Consider the following 20,741-nt stretch of genomic DNA (forward strand, 5'->3'; position numbering starts at 1 on the left):
CAAATATTTCCCGGCAGGGTCTGGTCCTGGGGTTTCCTTCTGCCTGTGTCTTAACTAGACTCGCCGCGCGATATGACGATACCACGATATACGTCGTACGATATGAGATCCACGGTTAATAGTGTAATCCGTTTTGCAACGCACCATCACATGACACGATTATCAATGCTCATTCAATTTTTCCGAAATATTTTATTGTTTGACGGAATATTCATTAAAATAACAAACTTTTGCGTTTAAAACAACGTTAGAAACAATTAGAATGTTACCGATAAAAATTAGTGCTTTGCACATAATTTTTTCCCCAAAATAATACTGTGGCACGGTAATTATATGATATGATATCACCATCGTGTCCGTCTTAATCAAGACCTCCGATTAGCACGGTTGGCTACGTACGGTGTGAAAGAAGTTGAACATACAAACAAGACATTGGGATTATCCCAGTGTGCCCATTCTCCTCGCCGATACTATCCAAGCTGTGGAACTTCGCCCCGTCTCACCGTGAGATCTCGCCCCGTCCCATCGTGGGATCTCACCCCATCTCACCGTGGGATCTCACCCCATCTCACCGTGGGATATCACTCTGTCTCACCGTGAGATCTCACCCCATCTCACCGTGGGATCTCACCCCATCGCACCGTGAGATCTCACCCCATCTCACCGTGGGATCTCACCCCGTCCCACCGTGAGATCTCACCCCATCTCACCGTGGGATCTCACCCCATCTCACCGTGGGATCTCACTCTGTCTCATCGTGGGATCTCGCCCCGTCTCACCGTGGGATCTCACTCCGTCTCACCGTGGGATCTCACCCCATCTCACCGTGGGATCTCACTCCGTCTCACCGTGGGATCTCACCCCGTCCCACCGTGAGATCTCACCCCATCTCACCGTGGGATATCACTCTGTCTCATCGTGGGATCTCACCCCGTCTCACCGTGAGATCTCACCCCATCTCACCGTGAGATCTCACCCCATCTCACCGTGGGATCTCACCCCATCTCACCGTGGGATATCACTCTGTCTCATCGTGGGATCTCACCCCATCTCATCGTGGGATCTCACCCCATCTCACCGTGAGATCTCACCCCATCTCACCGTGGGATCTCACCCCATCTCACCGTGGGATATCACTCTGTCTCATCGTGGGATCTCACCCCGTCTCACCGTGAGATCTCACCCCATCTCACTGCGCTCCACTCGCAGAAGCAGAGCATCCATGCTGCTCGTGGTGGCGCATTGTCACTCTGCCCTCGTCGTCATTTGCTCTCGCGGTGGTAACGAACAATGCGTAAGGGACCCCTCATGAAATATTCAAACGACGGTGTTATCATAATAACAATCGAAATCTTTATTTATCCTGGAGGAATATGGTGAGCTATGAAGCTTTTTCCACAGCTGTTCAGTAGGGGCAGGTCAGAAAGTTACAACAACTAAAAATACAAACAACAATCGGAGTGCAAAGTATAAGAAAGGAAAGAAAATCACGAAAAAAATAATAGATAAAATAGATAAGTTCAAATTGCATAAGGCAGTAAAACAACGGCAAGAGCAGTCCCAGACGAGAGCAGGACAACACACAGTCCCTCAATAAAATATCACATTAAAATTTAACTATCGATACACGGGTATGTATGAAAGTTCACAATTCACATGTGCAAACCCAAGTTGTATCCACACTCGCAAGGTTCCAGGGCGAGCGTGAAATGGCTCGGCGTTAAATAGGGTTACGGTCACCGCCGCACGATGTCATTCGGAGCCCACTCAACTCGGGCAGGCCTCCTCCCAATGCCCCATCTCACGGGGCTGCCAGTGCCGTAACTTTTTTGCCGGCGTTGTCCCCTTGCCGGCGATAATTCGGATAGCGTGGCTGCCGGGAACCCAGCCCCAGTGGGTGGCACGGCTTTTTTTTTTTTGCCCCGGCGATTTCCCCGGGCGGATGTTCCTCCGGGGTCCGTTGCCGTTCCTTCGCTCCGTGCCTCATTAGGCTTCGGCAGGGCTGTGCAGATGTAATTAAGGTGGCGGTGGTGGCAACTGTGGTGGCGGTGGTGGTGGTGGTGGTGGTGGCGGTGGTGGCAGGTTTTCTCGGGAAGTATCGCGAGTTCACCTGCACTGAACGAGCAGGGCCTCTAATGAGATGATCCACGTGACCGGACGCATCCCCAAGATGGCACCGCTTAAGTCAGTCAAACTCCTTGTGTCAGCTCTTGCTAAGCCTCGAAGTGCTTCAATAATTGTAAAGGAAGGTCAACGTTCGCTTGATTGTTGGAATTTTTTGTTAGTTTACATCACGCTCATATCTTGTTGCGCGTTCACCTTCCAATATCGCGGTGGCAGAAAGAAAATTCCATCCCGTCGACGAAAATGCGCGCTGATCTACGCCTTTTCAGATTTTTTGACAGCGTGAGGCTTTTTCTTTTTGAGATGCCACGTTTGTTGAGGCTGTGGGAGAGAGAGAGAAGGGGGGGGGGGGCACGAGCAGCCGAGGTCACCCAGGCCTCCGCGCGCGAGCAGCGCTTCTCGCCAGCCAGCGCCGATGAGCCTAAAAATAATCTTCCACCACCGTCGTTAGCAAATGGCACTTTGCTACCGAAGAGTGCAAACTAACGTCATGTATTGGACAGTTGGTTTTCTTCATAGCGGAGGAGAAAGGCTGACGATTTGGATTCAGTCAGGGGACGATTTCTCTAATGGGATGCCCTGCAGACGATGCAAACAATACAATTACCATTCGCATAACGTCCGAGTGTGAATTATTATAATCATTACGTCTCTGGATCGTGAGAGGTGGCGCCTTGGAGAGTTGGGCGTTCATTCAGCAGCGGATCGACCATGGACGATCGTGACGATGAATTAGAAATAATGCCGGGGTTTTGTTACTCTTGTCGCTGAGACGAAAGAAAGCCATCGATGTTTTGGCGATCGGCGTTTCTTCAGAAGATCGCCCTTTTGAGAAGAATTCTGAAATGTGAAGGGCGTCTTCCAAGAATAGCCGGTCGCCCTGAAGAAAGCCAATTGACAGCAGCAGCAACAGCAGCGAGATCTATATTTTCCTCTCAATGGCAGGGGGGAAAAAGGGATTTTATTTTTAATCGACCTATGATGAATTGTTTGAGCTCACTGAAGCGGCTACGCCGCATAATGATGATGATGATAACAATACTAGCCGTGCGTTTGTGCACTTGGACAATGAGGAGGGCGTTTTACATCTCCAACCGGAGCCGATGAAACGTGGACGCGCGTCGTCACCCAGCGCAGCGTGCGGACGTTTGAGCGTGGAGAGTAAAACCAAAGGGTCAAGGCGCAGCCCTGCAATTGCTTGCACCCACCACCGCTGGCGGAAGGAGCCTCCACTAGAGGGAGCTCGAGAGAATACTCTCCTTGAGCGCACCTCCGATTAGCACGGTTGGGCTACGTACGGCGCGAAAGAAGTTCAACGTACGTACGTACCGGGCCTCCTGTTTACACGCTGAGGATGCACATGCCTTGAAGACGTTTATGCTGCCAGGTGAACAGAGGTGGCGGGGTGGGATTTAAGATACTGAAACAAAACTCGGGCTAAAAGTGAAGTGACGCTTGCAATGGGTTTGCCCATTATTTGAACCTTCCACTGGCCCTCATAATGCTGCTACTTGCTGCTTCGGATAAGTCACATGACTTACAACATTTGACAAAACATCATCGAAGCGTCTGTTTCGACGGGCGCACTCCGAGCCACGCTTAATGTTGAAATTCTACTCGGGGTGAAATTTCAACATTACCAGGGTCAAAGGCCATCCCTCCACCACAGTGGTTCTCATTTTATCCACCTCACAGCAACTCGAAATGTTGCTGGAGCCTGATCTCACGACCTGGCACTCGGTGGGGTTCAAGCACTCACTCTGATAGAGCTGGTCCACCACTCAGCCGGGCAGTACGCAGAGAAACGCCACCAGCGGGTCGCGTAACCTTCGCCAGCAAATGCTCCGCTACCTGCACCACTGCGTAGGATTCTCGCGGTTACGCTGCACAACTCTCTCGATCTGTTTCCGTTTCGTACCGCGTGTTGTCTGTCAGATGCGATGTCCGGCGTTTCGGTCCACGTGCTTTGGCGGCGTTTTTTTCTTTCTTTCTATTCATCTTCTTCGGTTCTTTTCTCCACTTCTTAATATCAACCTGAAGGCGCGGGCCGCAAACGCAGCGGGGAGCGCGGAACGGCAGCCTCTGAGTGTCCACTCTCGTTTATTCCTGCGACGTCCACGATTTTACGGCTCGCGGAATTGAAGCGTCTCTTTAATCATTCGTCTCTTTAATTCCGCACGCGGACGCTTGCTTAGACCGGGGATTTTTTTTTTAGGCCGGCCAATAGCAGGTGGAAATCACCACCTCCCCATCAAATCCTCCCTCCCTTCCCAAGCCATTTCACTCTTCTCTCTCCCTAACACCAGCCCCTCCACCGCCCCACAAATAGTGACTCCCGCCCGCCTCACGCACACCGCTGGGGGAGCGGCGGATGAGGCGAGCGGCGGCGGCGGCTATAGCTGTGCGGTTTATAAATTGCTGCCGGGTTTCTCGGCTGTGCGCGGGCTCAGCCCCGTTTGTGCTTGGGCATCAATGCGGCCCTAATGCCGCCGAGGTGACTGGCACGAGAAGAGGAGAGCGAGCGAGCGAGCGTGCGTGCGTGTGTGGCGTGACACTAAGGCTTACTGACAGCGGTGGGAAGCATCCGTTTTGAGGCTCGCCGAGCGCTCGCTCTAAAAAGGCAGCCAAGCCTGACACATCGCGCATTTACGACTCACCAGCCCGTGTTCACGCACGCGCGCGTGCATTTGTGCGCTTATTAATATATATATTTTTATTTTGTCCCCAGCCAGCGGTTTTATTTATTTACTTGCATTCTTCGCCATTTTGTTTTCAACAATTGCTGGGGCCATTTATAGGCAATCCACTTTAGTATTCACAGGGAGGGGAGGGGAGGGAGCGTGGTGGATGGGGGGCGGGGCGGGGGGTGAGAGAGAGCACGAGCGGGAACAAGAGGGAGAGCGTGGAGGAGCGCGCGTGCGCGTGCGTGCGTGTGCATGCGCGCGCCTCGTTTGCACTTTTGCGCGCGTGCCGCCGCCGCCGCTCGTCACCGCTGTCACGCGCGATGCCGGCGCGCAGCCCTCTTCCTCTCCGGCTCCCCGCGCACGGCGCCACACGTGGGCCGCATGCTTTATTGCAACAATTGGACCTCGTGAACCAATTATCCGCGCTGCGCCTGGCGCGGCCCCTCCCTCGCTCCCTCCCTGTTTGTTTGCCCAGCGTCCATCCCCTCCCACCGCCACCTCCTCTCTCTCTCCACACGAAACTGCACCCCCACCCCCCCTACATCAAACACGCCAAAGTGATGCTTAAATAAACCGTGCATATGAAGGGAGGGCCGTTGATGGTTATTTGCGTCCTTGCAGCGGCGCTCGCCGGGCGCCGTTGAGAAAGCCTTCGGTGTGAACCTGCACGCGGGCGCACGGGGAAATGGGCTTGAAGAGGGCGGCAGTGGTTGCCAGTGGCGGTGGCGGTTGTGGTGATGTAGAACGAGGGCGATATTGGCAGCTTTGGAGGGGGCGGTGGGACGGGCACGGTGGGTGGGTGGGGCCCTAGCACCATGGAGAGCGGCGTCCGCTTGCCGCGAATGTTAACGACACCGAACAAATGTAGAATATTAAAGCGAGAGGGCCTTGAGTTTTTAAAATCCTTTCATTATTGCGTCTGCCGCTCTGGTTTTCCACGCTTCCTTCAAGCACCGCGGTGGCAGATTTGTTCCAGTGTTGAGCAAATAGCAAAGGCGCTCTTCACGGGGAGCGGCAGTAATGACGGAGCCTCACCGGGCCCTGGAACCCTGCACTCAAAGCCCCGGTCGTTGTGCACAAAAGTGTTATTATGTTTTTGGGTTAAAGTGGAAACAAATCAAGTGAAACCTCGCAGCCTAAAGTAATTCTGTTTGTGTTTTGGTAACGATTGAAACACGTCAACCATAGCCTGAGTTTTGCATTTTGTGGGAATTGCATTTTTTCTTCCATTTTTTTCTCTCCTCTTCCTCGGCTTCGCCCTTTAATCCGCGGAGAGTGAGAAACGAAATACGGAACGGTGAATTTTTGATTTCTTAGGTTCGTGTGAGCAATGCCAAACGGCATTACTGCGCGAGCAAAATGTATCGCTTTGCTGCCAAGATAGACACATATCTGTTCGTCATTTAAACGTCAGCGACAATTTTTCCGAACAAAATTTCCTGTAAACGATATTGTAAAATAAATCAATAATATGTTAATTGATGTGCTATTGTCACATTTCAACAAATGATTTAGTGCAGCTGCTGCATTGGCAGTGGTGCACAAGCACAATGACCAAAACAACTCAATGCATTCGTCAATATCACTAACTTGACTCATGTGCAATGAAAAGGGCCGTTGCCCGAAACGCTGGCAATCATATATTTTTTACATTTAAGGCCACAGTGTCGAATTTAGTTGTGAGCAGTAAAGTTGCTTAAAAAAATATTTTTGTCTTGCTTTAGCTAATTATTTTAACAATACAAATGAACGCAAGAGAGTTTGTTTATTCGCTTAGAGAAAAATAACATCGTATCCATCAGCCTACGATCCTAGAAGCCTTCTTGCAGGTGAATTAGTGTTAACAGTTAAGGTGATTGAACAATGCAACCATTGTACCCGTTTCAACTTCATTCAGTCTCATCAGCAAAGTGTGGCCAGTTACACTAGTGCTATTAGGCGTCTTAATGATTTATAGGCTGGAACCTACAACTAACATTGCACTGAAGCTCAACAGGCGTTGAGCCTGCTTAAGGAATTGGATGGAACACTCTCCGGTGTGGTCGGCTTGGGCTGCGAGGTGGCCAGTAGGTGGCAGTACAACACTGGATTCTTGAATCTATTTCTGCAGAACTTTACGTATTACGCTACTCGTATGCATCGGCTTTCTCTGGATATTCCGGATTCCTCCACACTCGAAGCCAAACACTCAGTAATGTAATGAGCCATACATCTGAATGTGAGTGGGACAACCTTCAAACCAGGGTCCTGAGACTTGAGCAAATCTTCGCTGCATAAATGTTATGATCCATGCATGGACAGCAAGATCAGTGGAGAGCAAGGTGGTGCTAGCGGTCACGTGACAGCGGAGAGAGACACGTGGCTTCTGGGAGCCGCGATCGCGTTCCCGTCCACACGTTGAGCGCATGGTGGGCTTTTCCACGCGATCCTCCACTTTTGGGCGATTGGGTTTGTTTGGTTAAATGCGATCGGATCAGGGCAGTCAGTTGCGGGTGCGGCGGTCGTGCAAAGGGAATGTTTGTTTCCTGCATCCGCACCTCCGATTAGCACGGTTGGGTACGTGCAGTGCGAAAGAAGTTCAACGTACAATACGTACGTGCATCTTCCCGCGCACAAACCCAACCGGGGGAGGCAAATGCATGGGGACAATTTGTTTTCTAATACTCCTCGTTTTGGGCCGCGTTCAATTTACTTACGTGTTATTTTGTTTTTGCTTACTTACTTAATCGTCGCACACCTTGCACGGTACGTTTTGTCTTGAACCTTTGATGACACGCGTATATATATTGACCAAACTGGGCTGCCAGCATGCCGATGGGCGTTTGCCGTGGCCCAAAGTCTGTAAAGTGATACCCCGCTTAATGACTGGCTGCCGGGTTCGTTAGAGAATGCATCGCAAGCAAAGTGGCTACTGCCAACCGAAGTCGTTACATCGACGCAAAGCTCCGAGCGGGCGCGGGGGCCGCTTGCGTCCGGCTCTCGCCCCCCCTCCCCCCCACGCACGCACACACACGCCGCTTTCCGTTGCGGGAAGAGGTCACGCGATACGGTGAGCGCAGTTGGCTCGAGTTACGATCCCCCTCCGTCCGGTCTCGCCGGCCAGGTCGATAAGACACGGGCGCGGTGTGTCTCGTTGGGGCGATTTACGTCGGGACAGAGGGCGCGTGTGAGAGGTGTGGACGCAGAGGTGTGGGGGCAGGGATTTTTGGGACCGGGTTTTTGTGGGCTTCAGTTTAGACGACCACATTGGGAATCATCAAAAGCTGAAACAAACCTGCACTGTTCACTGGTATTGACCGTAAATCCCGATGCTGAAACGTTTCCTGGAAAACTACTCTCAGTTGAGATTATACGAAGCAAACATCGCCCCCTGACTATGACATGCTTGGCAGGAGCCTCTTGAAAATGAGTCTTGATGCTCAGTGAGGCTTTCCTGAGTAAACAGGTTAAATGAGAATCAAAATAATGCAAATACTAATCAAATGTACCTCACACTGTAACTGTACATATTACCAAATGAATGAATTACTGACCAGCGCGATGAAGTCTGATTACACTGATCAACACACTTTTTCTGGCATAAGGTATTCCAACGGTTTTTAGGTAATTTTTGGGTGCTGATTCCAAATCTGGCATCAGTTTTTGTCTATCACATCAGGTTTATAAGATATAAAATATTGCATTTTCAATAAAAACTGCAGAAGAAAAATATTAAATAAATTTGGATATCTACATAAAATGATATTATAAACACACTATCCTAAAAATACAGCACCATATTTTAACACTAAAGCAGTCACTGACTCGCAACAACTTGCAATCATAAGTGACAGAGTTAATTTCGGGTAAAATCAATGAAAATGGGGTATGCCGATAGCATAAAAATGAGATGTGATAGAGCAGATCAGATTTGGAATCAGCATCCTGAAATTAGTCTAAAACAGCTGCAAAAGTCCAGGCCAGAAAAAAATGTGTTATAGACCCCCATGAATGACGTGGCTTGGCTTGGGGGAGGCCTTCATCCAGCGGTGCATTGACAGGGCTGTAAATCTCTTTAATATTTATTCAACTTTCATTGGGTGCTACGTAGCCGGACAGTGCTGGCTACGCTGCTGCACGTGTCAGCCTCGAACCCATCACTGTGGAGGCAGCAGCCAGGGTTGGCGGATCAGCGCACAGATGTTGTGAGACTCCCATCCCTTGGACGTCGAGGTGCCCGCCTTACCCTGACTCACCAGGAGAAGGCAGCGCAGCAAGTGGACTAATCGCCACCTCTCTCCATCTGTACGGGGATAGCGTATTTCCCCCTTTGCGCGTGCGTGGGTTTTCTCCAGGTGGTCTAGTTTCCTCCCACTTGTAGAATAATAATAACCAACAATAAAACGTCTTTCAAAAAAAAAAAACTCAACGTAGCAGCAGCAGCAGCAGGACCCTCTTGAGAATGGGTCATTCGACTCAGTGTGGCTCTCCTGGATAAAGAAGCAATGTATTAACATTATTATGATTATAATTTTATAACGTGTCGTTAATTTCAAAGGCTGCATCTGACCCTGCAACACCGTCCGGGAGAAGCTGCACACGGGAGGCAGCATGGAAGCCGACTCATTGGCCCGTACGAGTGAATTGAATGCACTCCGGTAATGGCATTGTCTCGGTGTAGTTAAGAACATGTTATTTGATGTCAAATAAATATACATAATTTAACGTTTCTTGAAATTGTGTCCCCGTAGTAGTTAAAAGAGTGGTTTCTTTAAAAATTCATACTTTGATCAATATGGTTAAATTTTTAATACCGTTACTGCTTGCATAGGGCCTCGGCTCTTAGGTATTGCGCACTTACGATTGTAATTTGTTATCTTTGTTTGAAAGTGGGAAAAAAAGGATCACATCGCGGGCCCCATTTGATATATCAGCAAAGCGAATATAATTATTTTTTCACGAAGCCTTCATGTTTTAACGCTCAAAGGCAAAAGCACGTGCGCTTGAACCTACGCGCACACTTTGCGTTTAATTTACCACGTCGCGCTGCAAAAGTAGTAAACCCGAGTTAGATTTCTACCCGTGGCCAATATCATTGGCGAATATATGAACTAGTACTGGGCCTCCCCTAGGTAGACTCAGCCTTAAATGGGTACCTGGTGCAGTGTTTTAACATCACCACTGGCGAGAAAAGGCGGCCGGTTGTGGTGCTCGCCACGACACCACCACCACCACCACCAGGTGTGTCGCGCTGGCCTTCGTTGGTGCTCGCTAACAGCACTTGCCCCTACAGTCTGTCAAGGCTGTACGGGGAAACGTTGTCTCTACTAAGTTCACGAATCGGATGATCCAGACAGATGGTTCAGCTGTAATAGCGAGCAGCAGCCAATCAGAAGGTCGCGAGTTCAAATCCTGGTCGGTGCTTGACTCAGCCCATCATGCTCTAGGGTGAGGGGTGGGTCGATAAAATAGTACCACTTTGTGGAAAAGTCAACGCCGGTTGTTCTAAGGAGAGACTCAACCCTGGCCGCAGCAATGGGGTATTCCCGCCACTGGCTCAGGTCTCTATACGTGAGAGAGGCGTCAACTCAATACTCATTTGAGCGGGAAATCACTCTGACTGTGAACGTCTGTTGGCCATAGGCCAGGTCGCTGTGTCCGTTGCCCTCGTGGTAGTGCGGCGGTCACGGCTCGTTGCGCGCTCCCCCCGTGCGGCGCGGAGATTTTCCCCTCCGCCGGAAAGCCGTGTTGGCTTCGGCAGGCAGCCGTACCAAGAGGCCCGTCAAAATTTGTTTTAAAAAATTGGAAAGGGCACAGCTGTCGTCGGGGAGACGCGGGGGGTGGGGGGGCTGCCCCCCATCGCCGGTTGCCCCCTCGCCATCACAAACGGCCCCCCCCCCCCGAGGAGAGAAGCCCTGCGGCCGTCACGACGGCTTCTTATTAAATGTGGCCGGGGAGAGTCGTAAAGAAGCGTCAAATATACGGCGCGAGCCTCTTGCGCTGCTGCAAACTGGCCACGGTCGGGGGGGGGGGGGGGGCGGGGTGCGGGGGGGGGGGCTTTGGGGGGGGGGTGGTGGGGTTGGGGTTTGGACGCGATGCTTCTCAATGGATCGACAGGCACCGCGCATCGTGAGAGGTGGACGTGGCGCTCCTCTGCTGTGCGCCGTACATATTCCTCCGGGTGCGCTAAGGAATGCTAATGTGGTGCCGTTGAAGGATGGCACGGCCTGCTCACAGGGCCGTGCGGCGCGAGCCCTCTAAAATTGGAAATGCGATGAAATTGGCGTTGGATTTTTTTTTTTGGGGGGGGGGGGTGAAGTAATTGTGATGAAGCGTTGAGGATAAGGCCCTCTGGGTTCATGTGGGTGGCTGTGTGTGTGGGGTTCATGTGGGTGGCTGTGTGTGTGGGTTCATGTTGGTGGCTGTGTGTGTGGGGTTCATGTGGGTGGCTGTGTGTGGGGTTCATGTGGGTGGCTGTGTGTGGGTTCATGTGGGTGGCTGTGTGTGGGGTTCACGTGGGTGGCTGTGTGTGGGGTTCACGTGGGTGGCTGTGTGTGGAGTTCATGTGGGTGGCTGTGTGTGTGGTGTGTGGGTGGCTGTGTGTGTGGGGTTCATGTGGGTGGCTGTGTGTGGGGTTCATGTGGGTGGCTGTGTGTGTGGTGTGTGGGTGGCTGTGTGTGGGGTTCATGTGGGTGGCTGTGTGTGTGTGGTTCATGTGGGTGGCTGTGTGTGGGGTTCATGTGGGTGGCTGTGTGTGTGGTGTGTGGGTGGCTGTGTGTGTGGGGTTCATGTGGGTGGCTGTGTGTGGGGTTCATGTGGGTGGCTGTGTGTGTGGTGTGTGGGTGGCTGTGTGTGTGGGGTTCATGTGGGTGGCTGTGTGTGGGGTTCATGTGGGTGGCTGTGTGTGGGGTTCATGTGGGTGGCTGTGTGTGGGGTTCATGTGGGTGGCTGTGTGTGTGTGGTTCATGTGGGTGGCTGTGTGTGGGGTTGATGTGGGTGGCTGTGTGTGTGGTGTGTGGGTGGCTGTGTGTGTGGTTCATGTGGGTGGCTGTGTGTGGGGTTCATGTGGGTGGCTGTGTGTGTGGTTCACGTGGGTGGCTGTGTGTGTGTGGTTCATGTGGGTGGCTGTGTGTGGGGTTCATGTGGGTGGCTGTGTGTGTGGGTTCATGTGGGTGGCTGTGTGTGGGGTTCACGTGGGTGGCTGTGTGTGGGGTTCATGTGGGTGGCTGTGTGTGGGGTTCATGTGGGTGGCTGTGTGTGTGTGGTTCATGTGGGTGGCTGTGTGTGGGGTTCATGTGGGTGGCTGTGTGTGTGGTGTGTGGGTGGCTGTGTGTGTGTGGTTCATGTGGGTGGCTGTGTGTGGGGTTCATGTGGGTGGCTGTGTGTGTGGGGTTCATGTGGGTGGCTGTGTGTGGGGTTCATGTGGGTGGCTGTGTGTGTGGGGTTCATGTGGGTGGCTGTGTGTGTGGGGTTCATGTGGGTGGCTGTGTGTGGGGTTCACGTGGGTGGCTGTGTGTGTGGGGTTCATGTGGGTGGCTGTGTGTGGGGTTCATGTGAGTGGCTGTGTGTGGGTTCATGTGGGTGGCTGTGTGTGTGGGGTTCATGTGGGTGGCTGTGTGTGGGGTTCATGTGGGTGGCTGTGTGTGGGGTTCATGTGGGTGGCTGTGTGTGTGGGGTTCATGTGGGTGGCTGTGTGTGGGGTTCACGTGGGTGGCTGTGTGTGGGGTTCATGTGGGTGGCTGTGTGTGTGGGGTTCACGTGGTTGGCTGTGTGTGGGATTCATGTGGGTGGCTGTGTGTGGGGTTCATGTGGGTGGCTGTGTGTGGGGTTCACGTGGGTGGCTGTGTGTGGGGTTCATGTGGGTGACTGTGTGTGTGGGGTTCATGTGGGTGGCTGTGTGTGGGGTTCACGTGGGTGGCTGTGTGTGGGGTTCACGTGGGTGGCTGTGTGTGGGGTTCATGTGGGTGGCTGTGTGTGGGGTTCATGTGGGTGGCTGTGTGTGGGGTTCATGTGGGTGGCTGTGTGTGGGGTTCATGTGGGTGGCTGTGTGTGGGGTTCACGTGGGTGGCTGTGTGTGGGGTTCATGTGGGTGGCTGTGTGTGGGTTCATGTGGGTGGCTGTGTGTGGGGTTCATGTGAGTGGCTGTGTGTGGGGTTCATGTGAGTGGCTGTGTGTGTGGGGTTCACGTGGGTGGCTGTGTGTGGGGTTCATGTGGGTGGCTGTGTGTGTGGGGTTCATGTGGGTGGCTGTGTGTGTGGGTTCATGTGGGTGGCTGTGTGTGTGGGATTCATGTGGGTGGCTGTGTGTGTGGGCTGCGAGATTACGTGGAAAGCTGTGTGTGTGGGCTGTAGGTTCAAGTGGGTGGCTATATGTGAAACGGCTGCAGCTGCAAGTATTAGGCACCTATTATAGACTGCTCTGTCAGCGTTATTGGAACAGGAGAAGCAGCTGGAGCAAGAGGGTGGAGTCCCCGGCCAGTTGAACACCTTAATCATCCGTCATCACTGCGAATCGCTCTCTGCTGTGTGATCCGCGTCATCGAGCAGTCGGAGGGTTGCCACCTCTGAGGTGCAACAAAACGGAACGTATCACGGGAAGAAGAATATCTCACAATACCAGAAGAGGGGAGAACTGCACGTGAATGGCATTGCCTCGGGTCGTGCTTTATTCTGATGCGTAAATGCAAAGGGACTTATAATGTCCTCTAAAACAATAGCAAGATATTCAAAGGATGGCTATCCGAAAAAAAAACCGGACAGGTGGCAACCCCCCGGGTAGTTCTCCTGGACCCCTGTGTCTGCTTGTCGCAGCTTGCAGAGAGTGAGGCTGTTTTACCTTCGGTGGCTGCTGCTGTGTCGCTGTGTAGCTTCCACAGAGCCGTGTCAGTAGGTGAGATCATCACTTCATTTCTTTACCATTGCCATGAACACGGCGCTCGGGCAAAGTTGGATTTGCCGGATAGATGGGCGTAGAGTTGTGTGTGCCGAGGAAAAAATTGCGTCTGTTGAGGGAATGCTTGCTCACTCAATTACTCACGCACCCATCTCACTTACTCACGAACCCAGCCATCATCTCACTTGCTCGCTCATCCACCCACCAACCCACCCTTCAACTCATGCACCCACCTATTCCTTGAGTACTCACTCGCTCACTTATTCGCTCTCTTACCTACTCGCTCACATATCACGTCACCCACACACCACTCGTGTGTTTGTTTACTCACTCGCTCACTTAACAACACGTCTATTCTATAATTCCTTTCTTACTCTCTCACCTCGCGCTCTCAGTAACTCACGCGTGAGTTCATTCCCTTTGAGTATTCTCTCACTCCACTCACCTGCCACCAACTCACCCACCCACCCGTTCATCCGCCCACCCACGCACTCACTCACACACTCGACCACTCACTTATTTGCTCACTCACGGACGCACCGCTCGCTCGCTCACCGCGCCACCGCGGACCGATGTCACGCGCGGCGGCTGCATTAAGGGGCTCGCAGCTGACTCAGAGGTTTCGCCTCGCGAGTGGTCGCCTCTCTATTAATTAGGGCACCTGCTCCGAATGGGGGGCCTCCAGCCTTGACCCCCGCTTGCCAAATGAATCTGGGGGCCTTCACATTTCCCATTGGCTGTGAAATAATATCGGCCCGACGGTAAATGGAAGTCCCCGTTAATTGAGGACATTTCGCTGAGTCATACCTTGCCGCATTGAAACGGAGAAGCTGGAAACGGGAAGCTGCGGGGTTGGTGAAGCCGCAGGGGCGTCTGCCCACGCACGCACACACGCACACACGCGCACACACACACACCAGCACACACGCACACATGCACACACGCACACACGCGCACACACACACACGCACACACGCACACACGCACACATGCACACACGCACACACGCACACATGCACACACGCACACACGCACGCGCGCACGCGCACACGCACGCACAGTCTGATTCATGTTCTGGCTTGGGGGTTGCCACCCGTCCTGGATTTACCAGGATAGTCCGTCCTCGTGTTTGAGGCAGCTGCTGCCTTGGTAAATCTGGAAACTCTTCCCGGGACGTGGAAAGTCCCGGTTTTCGTCAGTTTCCACAGTAATCACAAGAACACTACGACCGTACGAACGGCAATGTATTCTGGGTACTGTGAGAAATTCGTATTGCCTCGATACGTCCTGTTATTACTTTGCATTATACCTCAGAGGATGTTAAACCCTCATCGTGGTAGATGTCCCTCCGCGTCTTGATGGCTCGTCAAACCGCGGCGACGTCTTCACAGCACGAGCGACGGGGGGCGAGTCGGCAACATCGTCCTGTAAACATTCGGATCTGGGCTCCCCCCCCCCAATTCCCCACTCCCCCCCCCGCCCCCGCCCCTCCCCCTCCGCCTCCCCCCGCCTCCCCTCCCCCGCCCCTCCCCCCCCGCCTCCCCTCTCCCGCCCCTCCCCCCTTGGCGCAGAAGCAGAGACGCTCGCTGTCCATATTTGGTGCTCCCGCTCATTACTCCGCGCATCGCGATCTTGGTGGCGCTCTTGAGTGGCGCGCGTGCGGGCAGAGCGCGCGCGTGGGCACGCTGGGGGGGGGGGGGGAGATCTCGGGCTTGCGTTCATTTCATCGTCGCCCACCCGCAGCTTTCAGCGGGTTTTACCAAAAGTAATTCTTCAGAAGATCAAATGGGCATCTGTTAACCATTTAGCGCGAGCGAGGGTGCACCCGAGCGCCTTGAGCGGCGGACCGCGACGCTCTCGCACTGGCCGGAGTAATTAAATTAAAAACACACACACACACAATACAACGCTATTATTCAATTAAACTTGGGGACTGCAACGCATTGGCGCGGATCCGCTGAAGGACGCGCCGATTCCTCCCCCTCGGCCTGTCCGCTCTTGCCACAATTCATCCGGAGCTCGCGGCTTAAACCACGATTGGGGGGGTGGGGGGGGTGAGGCTTGCCCTCGCCGCTGTCGGGACATGTTGTCATGCACATTTAAATCTGCCTTTAATTAAGACAAAGCGGGCCGTAATTAATTGGGCGTGCGTGTGTGTGTGTCGCGGTGGAAGCCGGTCGGCGGATGGCTTGCTCGCAAGTGAGGTTGACGGCTGGCACAGAGACGGAGCTATGAGTTGCGTGGTGCAACCAACGTACGAATTGACGTGCGTGCAGATGGAGTTCCTCCTGTATTGTTGCAGTACAGCAAGTCGGCTTTACGGCTGGCACAGAGATGGAGCATTGAGTTGCCTATAAATAGAGTTCCTACATTATGCAGTACAGCTCGTAGGTTTTGGGTTCTGGGTTTGTCTTTTCAGCATTTGCATAATATGTCCTCGCTGCTGAGTGTTCTCCTGCCTCTTGGATTTCCTCCCACACAGAGCAGAAATACTCAACACTATTGTCTTAATATTTTAAGCCAGACTTCACAAACAGAACATATTATCGCAATATCCAGTGAACGCAGCTGACGCATTTTTGCAAAAGTTTCTTTTTTTATTTCGAAGAAATATGTGAATGTTTTTAAGTAAAAAATTACAACAATACTTCGCCCTTGTTAATTCGGGTCAAATTCGTTAAAATGGCTCACAAGGGCTGGGTATAATAATGATTTTGATCATGATACAATGCGACTATTGTAAGTAATTTCAGTATATTTCAAGGATGTACTTTCCACCTGCTCTGTCCTGGCTGGCGACCCAGAAAATGATTCCTCTCCCGGCACACCACATCGTCCACAATACCTCTCGCTATGTCAGTGCCTACTGCTAAGTCACCTTGCCACCCGCTCTAGTCTGCCAGAGACCCGGAAAATACTCGGAGATAAATTAAGCCCCCCCTATTATTATTATTTACCTTGCTTTGGATTTTATTTGCTGCCTTGTTTTATTGTACCTTCTGGGAGCTCCCCCATCACTGAGCACTGAGCTCCGTTATTAGGCGAGAGGCAGCCGCCGCGGAGTTTCGACTTCGACACGCTCCCGCGACCCAGATGCTGCCGTGAAGACGGTGTTTTATGGGTCCCCCCAGGCAGGGCTTAATTCCTCACTGAATGTGTTCCGGGCCGCCGGTGAGAGACGGGCACGTGACGAGGAGTGGCCACAGCCGCTGCGAGAGGTAAACCAACTAACTTATTATTTTTAATTTTACCAGGTAAGGCCCACTGAGCTGTATAGCGATTTTTTTTGTCAGAAGCGACCTGGCAATCACAGATGATGGCCCAACGAAGTGGCTTATCGTCACGTGAAAAGTTGTCGCGGCCAAGTACTCTAAACGCACGTTGATGATAAATGTAAAAAAAAGACGGAGGACGTGCAAACTCCAAATATACAGCAGGCGTCAGGGCCGGGCTTGAACCCACGACCTCCTGTATACGAGACGAAGCAGTTAACATCTTGCCACCGTAAACATCTCGCCAACACATGATGGATGTGGTGTGGCCTGGTGTGGAAACATTTTCCGGGTTTGCGGCCAGAACAGTCCGGGCAAAAGTTACGGTCCCCCCACCCAACAACCCCTGACATAATCATGAACGTGTCCAGACCCCAGGCAACTAAAGCCATCCAGAGACTTGGACAGGCCACCGCATCGTGTATTGAGGAGGCCTTCATCCAGCAGTAGATGGATCATGGCTGATGATGGTCACCCCTGTCAACCCACGTGGGTTCAGAGTGGAGTGGTGCTGTCGCTTCGCCCCGTATTGTAAATACAGGGGAAAGGAAGCAACATCATTGCATTAACATTACAACACATTTTTTTTCTTCCCGAAGACAAAATGAAGCAATAAAATACGAAACAAATTAAAGCAAGCAACACGAGAAAGATATAACGGATCCAACCTTGGACCCAATGCAGTAAAGCACGTGCCATTATTTTCCCAGGAAGGCCGACTCAGCACTCGTTGGCCAAGTTAATTAGGAGGAACTCTTTCTTTAATCCCCGCCTGTGGATCACTCTTTGCACTTTGGCAGCAGTATTAGGTGGCTGCCCTGTGCATCTGGGTCAACCCTCTGCCTGGCACAGCCGGCACGAGCACCAGCTGTTGTTGCTGTGCGCCGTGGGGAGTGGTGGTGCAGTGGTTTGCACACAGACCCCGAAGCAGCCTAGTACCCCGAAGAAGAAGACGCTCAAGGGGCTCAAGTATCGTGGAATCTTTACGGGTGCACCAAATATCCGCTGTAATTCAAATTCCCAATCAACATTAAAACGTGAATATCGCATCTCTCCCTCCCGATCTTGTAACTCTCTTCTCCCGCCTCGACGCATATTTCGTCGACATCTCTCTCCGCCGCGCTGCAGCACTGCCTCTTGTCCACGTCGCTTCTGTCGGCCCACGAGGAGTTTAGGAATCGGAAGAGGGGTTCTTGCGCCACCACTGGTGTTCGCGAACTGCCCCCCCCCCTTGTACCCGGCTGCTCGGGTTCAATCCCCCGGTCATGGTTAACGTCAGTGGCGAGCGGAATCAGAAAACAGGGTCCCGGGCCTCTCTTAGGTCGACTCAGCCGTAATCGAGTGCATGGTGCAGTGAGTGAAAAAGCAGTGACGTTGGGGAGACAAAGGTGGCCAGGTACGCTGATGGTCACATCCTCCCTTCTTGTGCGCCATTCTGCCCTTAATGTGCGCTCGCTAACAACACTGACTTTAGCAGTCTCTTGAGGCCGCATGCCATGTGTTTGTCAGATCACTTTTAGTTATTGCAGACCGGTCTATTACTTTTTATAATTACTTCCATTCGCGAAAATAATAATTCTAAACGATTCTAATAATAGATCAAAATAATTAGGGGCGAGGGGGGGTTAGTGTCCGTGACTTGGGCAAATGTGAGAACAGCAGCAGCAGCAGGAGCAGCCAGTGCACACCGATTATAGAATCGGAATCAGAATATTGTATTTATCCTGGAGGAATCCGATGAGCTGTAAAGCTCTTTTTCACAGATATCCGGACAGTCGGGACACGGGGGTCAGATCGTTACTACCACAACAACGACACGGTACAAAAAACACGACCGTGGTGCAACGTACATGAAAAGGTAAACAAATCAACCAAACACAAACAAACGCAACAAAACCATCCTCATCCTGCCAGCGACGAGACTACGTTTCATGGCAGGAGCACACCGTGGGGGGGGGGGGCGCGCGTCCACGCTGTGCCCCCCGTGAACCTCCTTGCAATCAGCAGCGACCGGACGCCGATTTGCGAAGTCGCCCATCGCGAATCCCCCGCGTGCCCCCCTCTTGCCCCCACCCCTCCCCTCCCCTCCCCCACCACACCCCCCCTCACCACACCCTCCCCCCCCACCGCCGCGTTTGCGGTTGCTGCGCCGGTGCCAGCCCGAGGAGGAGGAGGGGACGACGTGGGGGGTGGGGGGGGCAAAATGAGAGCCCCAACAAGAACAACGACGATACCTCAAACGTTCCCAGGGTCACGGCGGATACCGGGGGTTGTCCGTGACCTTTGAGGTGGTGCCAGGGGGGAAGGGGGGGGCACGGGGGGGGGGGGCACGGGGGGGGGGGCAGCCGAGGGCAGATTGAACTCGGCCGGCGCTGGGAGCCGAGAAACCGGCGCCGCGCTGCCACGACCACCACGACCACCGCGACGGAAGTTCCCGTCGGGCTCCCTGCTGCCACGTTTGTTCGTGCGACTCGTTACATATTCATTGTTTGAAAGCGACGGAGGCTGCAACCTCCCTCCCCCACCACCCATCACCACCCTTTGCCTCGCCTCGCTCGATTCGCGGTGATTAATTTCGTTTTTCTGATTGCGCAGATCGAGAGCTCGCAGCAGCAGCAGCAGGTTTAATCCCTGCGAGGGTTGACCCCGGCGAGTCCGTCATGACGCATATCCAATCGCCTCCGCCGGGATTTTTTTCCTCCCCCTTCTTCTTCTTCCCGTGACCTTTAACACCCGGTGTGTGCTTCCAATCAATTGGAAAAGCAGCTCTGATAGGTTTACACTAATCTATGCCACGTGCGCGGGGTGGATATAAGAAGGAAAAATAAGACGGGGCACGCTGTTAAATAAAAGATGCCACGGTGGGCCGCGGTGATTTCGCCACGGTCGGGGGTTGTTCTTTTTTTTCTCCCTCCTTCCCGTGTGGAGACTCGCGTTGTGCGCGCTCTGCCGAGCGTAGCGGGAGTGATGGTCGTTGTCACGATTGTGGCCACGATGATCGTAATTTATATGAACAAAACATGGCTTTCGTTTTATTAGGCTTTGGATAACAATTGAGATTGTTCAACAAGCTGTATCCAATTTTCTCTCGCATGTAACTTTTGTGTAGTTTAGAACAACGTTTTTTTTTCTTTTTCTAAATGCCTTCATTTAAAGAGTAGATACAGCTCCTGGTGATTTTGGTAAAAGAGTGGAGGAACATTTATAACTTTAACTCTCCAGGAATTCCTCCATGGATTCATCATTTTCTACCCCACCCTGATTGTCACACTCGACTACGCTCCACGCACTCTCCTGCCTCTCATCTCACTCCACTCCCCTCCACGCTCTCTCCCACCTCTCATCGCACTCTACTCCCCTCCAGGTACTCTCCTACCTCTCCCCACCACGCACTCTCTCACCTCTCGCCTTTCATCTCTCTCAACTCCCCTCCACACACTCTCCTGCCTCTCATCTCACTCCACTCCCCTCCACGCTCTCTCCCACCTCTCATCGCACTCTACTCCCCTCCAGGTACTCTCCTACCTCTCCCCACCACGCACTCTCTCACCTCTCGCCTTTCATCTCTCTCAACTCCCCTCCACACACTCTCCTGCCTCTCATCTCACTCCACTCCCCTCCACGCACTCTCCTGCCTCTCCCCTCTCATCTCACTCCACTCCCCTCCACGCTCTCTCCCACCTCTCATCTCACTCCACTCCCTTCCACGCACTCTCCTGCCTCTCCCCTCTCATCTAACTCCACTCCCCTCCACGCACTCTCTTACCTCTTATCACACTTTACTCCCCTC

The 20,741-nt window shown here is 52.7% G+C and overlaps 1 protein-coding gene across 4 annotated transcripts in view; it reads left to right on the forward strand.

The window, feature by feature from the left end:
• TMEM266 (transmembrane protein 266) overlaps nt 1-20,741 on the forward strand; it is a 249,996-nt gene that overhangs the window by 93,030 nt on the left and 136,225 nt on the right. The gene's annotated exons all lie outside the window — the stretch shown is intronic.

Source organism: Lethenteron reissneri, chromosome 24 (genome assembly GCF_015708825.2).
Source record: "Lethenteron reissneri isolate LAM-NWPU_2019-01 chromosome 24, ASM1570882v1, whole genome shotgun sequence".
NCBI classification, from domain to species: domain Eukaryota; kingdom Metazoa; phylum Chordata; class Hyperoartia; order Petromyzontiformes; family Petromyzontidae; genus Lethenteron; species Lethenteron reissneri.